Source organism: Pseudorca crassidens, chromosome 19, assembly GCF_039906515.1.
Source record: "Pseudorca crassidens isolate mPseCra1 chromosome 19, mPseCra1.hap1, whole genome shotgun sequence".
NCBI classification, from domain to species: domain Eukaryota; kingdom Metazoa; phylum Chordata; class Mammalia; order Artiodactyla; family Delphinidae; genus Pseudorca; species Pseudorca crassidens.
Window position 1 is genome coordinate 11310770 of NC_090314.1, and position 8256 is coordinate 11319025.

An 8256-nucleotide genomic window follows, 5' to 3' on the forward strand; every position below is an offset into this window, starting at 1 on the left:
TGTTTTGTTAGATTTCTCGCTAAGTATATGATGCTTGTAGCGGAATCTGATTTAATCAGCGGCATGCTGATTAAAATGGTATTTTAAAAAGTTGTTGTTTAAAAAAAAATTTCAAACTTTACAGAAAAGTTGCAAGTACATACAAATAACTTTCTTTCCCCCAAATCATGTGACAGCAAGTTGCCAACAGGAAGCCTCACCACCTCCAAATGCTCTGGAGTCTTGTTTCGTGCACACAAGGAGATTCTCCTACATAACCACAAGTCAAATATCAAAATCAGGAAGCTAACGTTGATCCGTCACTGCCACCTAATCTTCAGATTTTTTTTCAAGTTTCACCAGTTGTCATAAAGAAGTTCTCGATGATGAAATGGTCTAGTTCAGAATCACATGCAGCGTTTGGCTTTCACGTCTGTGGCAGCTGCTTTGGTCCGGAATGTTTCCTCTGTCTTTTCTTAATTTTCATGACCTTGATGATTTTGAAAATTACAGGTCGATGATTTTTGAAGGGTATCCCTCGGTTTGGGTTTGTCTGACATTTCTTTGTGGTTAAATTCAGGCTGCGATCTTCAGCGGGAATCTCACAAATACTCTATTCTCCTGGCATCCTCTCAGGCTGCACAAGATTTAGATTTGACCCATTACTGGTGATATTCATTTTAATCACTTGATGAAGGTGATTCAGCCAGAGTTCTCCACTGTAAATTTACCCTTTTCCCCATTGTAATTATTAAGTATTTTGAGGATGTACTTTGAAATTGTGTAAATATCCTGTACCTCATCAAACTTAATTTATTAGTTTACTTATATCTGTGTGGACCCATGATTTCTTATTTTATTCAATGGATTATAATCCTTTACTACCATTATTTATCGATGCTCAAACTCTAGAGCCAGGTGAGACCCTCAAGCCAGCTTCTGTGTTCTGTTGCCATGTCCCCATAATTCTTAGGGCACAGCCTTACTTTTTCTCACAAGATTTTCCAGGCTTACCTTGCACTTTCCCTGATCAAGACCTGGAATCAGCCATTTCTCCAAGGAGCCCTGGTTCCTTTTTAGTAGAAAATGGTATTTAGAAGGCAAGAGCTGGGTGCCAGGTGTGGTCGTGGTTAATGAGGTTATTTTGGGTTGAACTGTGCCGCCCCCCCCCACCCCGCTAAAAGATACGTTAAAGTCCTAACCCCTGGTTACCTCTGAATGTCACCTTATTTGGAAATAGAGTCTTTGCAGATGTAATCAAGTCAAAATGAATCATGCTGGATTAAGGTATGGTAAATCCAACGATTGGCACCCTTATAAGGAGGCTATGTGAAGACACAGGGGGACATTCACGCAAAGAGAACACCATGTGATGACGGAAGCAGAGACTGAAGCGATGCCTCTACAGCCAAGGAATGTCAAGAATCGCTGCCGACCACAGGTGGAATCTAGGAAGAGGCAAAGAAGGATCCTCCCTAGAGCTTTCGTCCGGGAGCACGGCTCTGCTGATTAGCCTCCAGAACGTGAGAGAATAAATTTCTGTCATTTTAAGCCACCCAGCTTGTGGTAATTTGTTAGATCAGTTCTAGGAATCTAATGTATGGGTGTTTGGGGGGATTATGTGAATGTACATACATACACCAATTTACCAATGTATGTATTTCTCTATCTGTCTCTATATATTGAAGGCTATAAATCTGCGCTGATGCATTCAATTCTAATCCTGCACCACAGAATTTATTCTAGTTTTCTCCCTTTCCATGTTTGCAAATCCTTTCTCCAACAGTAAGAAGCCTGGCTCCCTTTATGCGTGATACATTTATGTATTTGATCAATCCCCTATGTGTAACAATTTCCCGCCACACCCCCCTCACACAGATGCTCTGACACCTGCCAAATGGACTCGCTCCTCACCTCCATCTGGAGCCCGGCCTCTCCCTGTGAGGGCCCCCTCCTTACCCTGCTAGGGCTCCAACACCCCACGCTGGACTGGATTGCCCTGTGCTTGTTTTCAAACTTTACATAAATAGTATGCTGTGTATTTTCTTTGGCAATCTGCTTTTCCCACTCAACCTTACATTTGTAAAATTCATCCATAGTTTAGTTCACCCATTTGTGCTGCCGTGTGGCATTTCATTATAGGAATCTTCCACTGTTGATGGACAATTGTTTTGCAGATTTGTTTCAAAGGCTGCATCTTTTAAGCTTAATATTCATGTTTCTTTTCAAGTTCCATGACATAAAATCTCTTTTGGATTTTAGTTGGACATGCTTTAAATCTATAGTTCAATTTGGAGAGAAAGCGCATCTATATGATAGTGAATCTTCTCATCCATGAATATGGACTACCCCTCCATTTATGCATCTCTTCATTAATGTCTTTAAATCAAATTTTATAACTTTCTGGATTTGTTCTTAGGTAACTTATGGTTTTTAAATTACTTTTTCTGGTTGTTGCTGATATATTAAAATGTAACTGATTTTTGTATATTGCTAAATTCATTACTTCTGTTTTAATAGTGTTCGGGTTCTTTTTATTTATCTATGAAGACAACTGTATAATCTATGAATATTAGTACTATCTTTTCCAATTCTTATGTTATACTGCACAAGCTAGAATCTCACTACAATATTAATAGAGGCAGGAACAGAAAGAACATCCTTGTCTTTTTCCCGACTTCAATGATTCCAACATTCCCCATTAACAATGCTGTTTGTTGTGAGTTTTTGGTAGATATCCTTTACCAGGTTAAAGAAGTTTCCTGCTATCATAGTTTGCTAGGTTTTTGAATGTGTTTGTTTTTATAATCCTAAATGGTTGCTGAGTTTTGTCAAATGCTTTTTCTGCAACTGACATGATTGTATGGATTTTCCCTTTAACCTGTTAGTGCTGTTAACGTGGTAAATAATTACATCTACAGACTTTCTATTGTTAAGCTACCCTCATATTCCTAGTATAAACCTGATTTACACACCCACACCCCCCCCCACACACCACACTGTTGGATCCAGTTCTACAAATACACTTGGACTGAAAAGCAATTTAAGTGCCCCACTTAAACTCTGTGTTCCTGCCTTCAATTTCAGATTGATTATTCCTTTCTTCCTTGCCAGTTCATCAATGCATTTAAGATTTTTAAAAAATATATTTTATCCCCACACACATTCGGTCAATTAATCTTTGACAAAGGAGGCAATGGAGAAAAAACAGTCTTTTCAGCCAGTGGTGCTGAGAAAGTTGGACAGCTGCATGTAAATCAATGAAGTTAGAACACACCTTCACACCATATACAGAATAAACTCAAAATGGCTTAAAGATGTAAATATAAGACATGACACCATAAAACTCTTAGAACATAGGCAAAACATTCTCTGACATAAATCGTACCAATGTTTTCTTAGGTCAGTCTCTCAAGGCAATAGAAATAAAAACAAAAATAAACAAATGGGGCCTAATCAAACTTACAAGCTTTTGCAGAGCAAAGGAGATCAGAAACAAAACCAAAAGACAACTTACGGATGGGGAGAAAATATTTGCAAATAATGTGACTGACAAGGGCTTAATTTCCAAAATATACCAACAGCTCATACAACTCAGTAACAACAACAAAAAAACCCAATTGAAAAATGGGCAGAAGACCTGAATAGACATTTCTTTAGAAAGACATACAAATGGCCAACAGGCACACGAAAAGATGCGCAACATCGCTAATTATTACAATGAGGTACCACCTCACACCGGTCAGAATGGTCATGATTAAAAAGTCTACAAATAACAAATGCTGGAGAGGGTGTGGAGAAATGGGAACCCTGTACACTGCTGGTGAGAATGTAAATTGGTGCAGCCACTATGGAAAATAGTATGGAGGTTCCTCAAAAAACTAAAAATAGTGTTCCCATATGATCCAGCAATCCCACTCCTGGGTATATATCCAGACAAAACTATAATTCAAAAATATCACGCACCCCTATGTGCACAGCAGCACTATTCACAACAGTCAAGACATGGAAACAAGCTAAATGTCCATCGACAGATGAATAAAGAAGATGTGGTACATATATACTGTGGAATACTACTCAGCCATAAAAAAGAATGAAATAATGCAGTATTCAGTATAACGCAGTTGCAGCAACATGGATGGACCTCGAGATTATCATATTAAGTGAAGTCAGAAAGAGAAAGACAAATACCATGTGATATCACTTATATGTGGAATCTAAAATTTGACACAAATGAACTTATCTACAAAACAGATTCACACAGAGAACAGACTTGTGGCAGCCAAGGCAGGTGGTGGGGAAGGGATGGATTGGGAGTTTGGGATTAGCAGATGCCAACTATTACATATAGAATGGATAAACAACAAGGTCCTACTGCATAGCACAGGGAACTATATTCAGTATCCTGTGATAAACCCTAATGGAAAAGAATATGAAAAAGAATGTATATATAACTGAATCACTTTGCTCTACAGCAAAAATTAACACAACATTGTAAATCAACTATACTTCAATAAAATAAATTTAAATATATATATATAGGTTATTGATGAGATACATGCACTCCCATGTTTACTCCAGCACTATCCACAATAGCCAAGATATGTGAACAACCTAAGTGCCCACCAACAGATGAATAAGAAAAGATGTGGGGTGTACACACACACACACACACACACACACACACACACACACACAAAATGGAATTCAGCCATGAGAAGAAAGGAAATTCTGCCATTTGCAACAACCTGGATGGACGTTGAGGAAATGCTAAGTGAGATAAGTCAGACAAAGACAAATACTGTATGGTACTGGAAATCGGAAAAGCAGAGTAAAATGGTGGTTACCAAGGGGGCCAGGGGTGGAGGAATGGGAGAGATGTTAAGATAAAACTTGCAACTAGTAGATAAATAAGTCTTGGAGACTAATACACAGTACAGTGATTATATACAACAAAACTGTATTATAAACATTAAACTTGCTAAAAGGTTAGAGCTTAATTGATCCCAACACTACAAGTTATAATTATGTGACCCCATAGAGGGTCACACTATAATGGCAATCATACATGTATCAAACCAACATGTTGTACACCTTAAACTTACACGATGTTGTATGCCAAATATATCCCTATTAAAAAACATTTTTTAATCTAGTATTTTTTTTAGGTATTTTAGCAGCAAGGTCAGTCAGTTATCTAGATGTACCTCACCATTAGAAATACAAGGTCAATTTCCCTTACTTTCCAGCAAACCCAGAAATGCGTTAAAAAGTGTTTGTCATAAAGGGATCTAGTTGTATTTTAGAAGGAGAGCCCTTTGAATCATCTAGTCGACCACACTTTTGGAACCAGAACTTTCTATTACCTATCACTACTTCTCCATTACTATATTTTCTCCTTCTAGATATTTGGTCTCCTGGATCTATTATTTGCTTTTTAAATCTTTTGTCTCATAATTTAAAATTTTTTCTCTTTTTTGTAAGCTTGGAGATTTCCTTGTTTTTCTTCTAATTAATATAAATGGTTCCCAGTAGATTCTCTTCTGCTTATTTGTGCTTTTTTTTTTCTTAATCCAAATCTCTTGTTCTCTGACTTTTTTTCCATAGTATATTTTTTTTCTCACAAAGAATAATGGTTAGAATTTAAGTTCTCTCCTTTGCCTTCATTGATTCTGTTTTGTAGGGGCTATTTAGACCAGTTGTGCAGCTTGGACTACTTTACATATGTCCAGTGTGGTTTTTTCCATTATCTGCACAGTCAATACTGATGACCCTGGGTTGTCCCAGCAATTACTTTTCAGTTTCTCTAAATGAGGTCCCACTCTCTATAGAGCAGACTGCAAGTTGTCCACCAAAATCCATTCTCTCCTTCTTTCTTAGTCCTTACACAGCAACGGAGTAATCTATGTATACATGGCAGCCAGCCAGGCTACCTTTCCAAGTCTTTCTTGCAGTCAGATGTGGCCATGTGACCAAGGCCTTACCAACGATATATGAGCAAAATTGACGTGTGGCATTTCCAAGCATGGGTCTTAAGACATTGCACTTGGCTCTTTCCCCTTCTTGCCAGCTGAGAGTCCCACATGGCAATGATCTTGCTTCAACTGCACACATAACGACAGTGATCTAGGGACAGCAGAGCAGGATGGAAGGCACCTGAGACGGCTCTGGACCACCAGCAGGGAAGTAAATCTTGTACAGAAGCCACTGGGTTGTCTGTTACGGCAGCTTAGCCTTCACCCTCCCATATTCCACCACTAGAACCACCCGCAGCCCTACCCGCAGCAGCTGCAGGAGTTCTCAGGAGACAAGATTCCACAGCACACCCTGTCTGCACCAAGTGAGGCCGGGGCTTAAAGCCTGTACCCACCTTCTCTGCATGTGGGCTTTTATGGAGCTTCCCAAATCTTTCACTTTGTTTCTTCCCCTCTCAGAACATTCCCAAGATGATTATGGAGGAAGAAAGTGGGGGCTGCTTGACTGGGTTTTCTCCTGTTCCCCAGACTCCTTGCTGCTTTTCGGTGAAGAAACAGACTTTTAATGTGGGTACCTTTTTTAAAAAATCAAAGTTGTCTTACTGTAACTAGCTCACAAAATAGTTAAGTCAGCAACTGTGCCCTTTTCTGATTTTGTTCTGGAGAGCTGGGAAATATCCTCCACACCGTCCTTCACGTCAAGAAAAACGTAGGGGCGTGTTGACTGAGGGTGGCAGGTTGGAATCCGAAAGATAATGAGGTAAGACTGGGCGTTCATTTTACCAGTTTTTAAAAATTGTATGAAACTGTTTCCTCCCAAAGACGGTAGTATGCCATCAATCACAGAGTTTGGTCAAATAATTCTAGGCACTTGAGACGAAAAATAGAAAAGCAAACGTTTCCATAGGTGGGTAAAGAGACTGGCCTTGAAAAGTCCCCTGAGCTGGTGCAACTCCTGTTTCTTTGCCAGGAGTCCTGAGCAGGACTGATGACAAGCTGTCCCCAGAGCCAGACAGGAGAGCCTGCACACCTGCTGCTCATGTTTTTTTTTTTTTTATCTTCTCCTACTTTTCCCTCCGCCAGGAGCTAGAAAGTGACTTTTAGGTGGAAGGAAATACAGTGCTCCCTTGATATCTAGGGTAGGAGGTTGGTTCCAGGACCCCTGCATATATCAACATCCACAGATCCTCAAGTCCTATATAAAAAACAACGAAGTGTTTGCATATAATCTGTGCATATCCTTCCGTACACTTTATTTTTAAAATATTTATTATTTATTTATTTACTCGGCTGTGCTGGGTCTTAGTTGCGGCACACGGGATCTTCGGTCCTTGTTGTGGCAGGCGGGACCTTTAGTTGCGGCTTGCGAACTCTTACTTGCGGCATGTGGGGTCTAGTTCCCTGACCACGGATCAAACCCGGGCCCCCTGCACTGGAGTGTGGAGTTTTAGCCACTGGACCACCAAGGGAAGTCCCCATCCTCCCGTACACTTTAAATCATCTCTAGATTACTTATAATACCTCATACAATGTAAATACTATGTATCTAGTTATAAAAACAATGTAAATGCTATGTAAATATTAGTTGCTGGTGTGCAGTAAATTCAAGTTTTGCTTTTTGAAACTGTCTGGAATTTTTTTTTCTCAAATATTTTTGATCCACAGGTGGTTGAGTGCACAGATGCAGAACCCGTGGGTATGGAGGGTTGACTATAAGATCTAAACATTTCTTAATATGAAACACCGTGTGAATCTATATCCTGTCAAGTCTATTCTGGAGCTAACCAAATAATTCAGGGCACATAGAAGGACCCCACCCTCCTCACAGAATCTAGTAAACTGTCCCTCAAACACCCACCTAGGACCAGGCCCTAAGAATCACATCTACCATCATCCCCGCCCCGCACTGTGCTCCAGAGCGGGAAAGCTGTGTGTGGGTCCCAAGGTACCATCCTTCAGTTTAATCTAAAGTGTACTACGGGTTTTTCTGCATTTGTACTATGAAGTTGGGGTCTTTCACACTATTGTCATTTTCTTCTCTAATATTGTTTCTCTTTGTTCATTTTTGTGAGTATTAGGATGAAAGTTTTCACAATCATGGCTGTTTTTCCTTGCCAGCACTCTAGTCTTTTATACACGTTTCAAAGCCATAAGAGTGACGATTACAGCCATAACATGTGGCCTGGCTGGAGCAGAATCTGTCCATCAGAAACCTACTAGCGTCATCTGAAAGAATTAAATTATCTGCTCCTTAAACACAAAACTGTCTCCCCCAAAATCAAATTTTTACTGAAACTCTCTA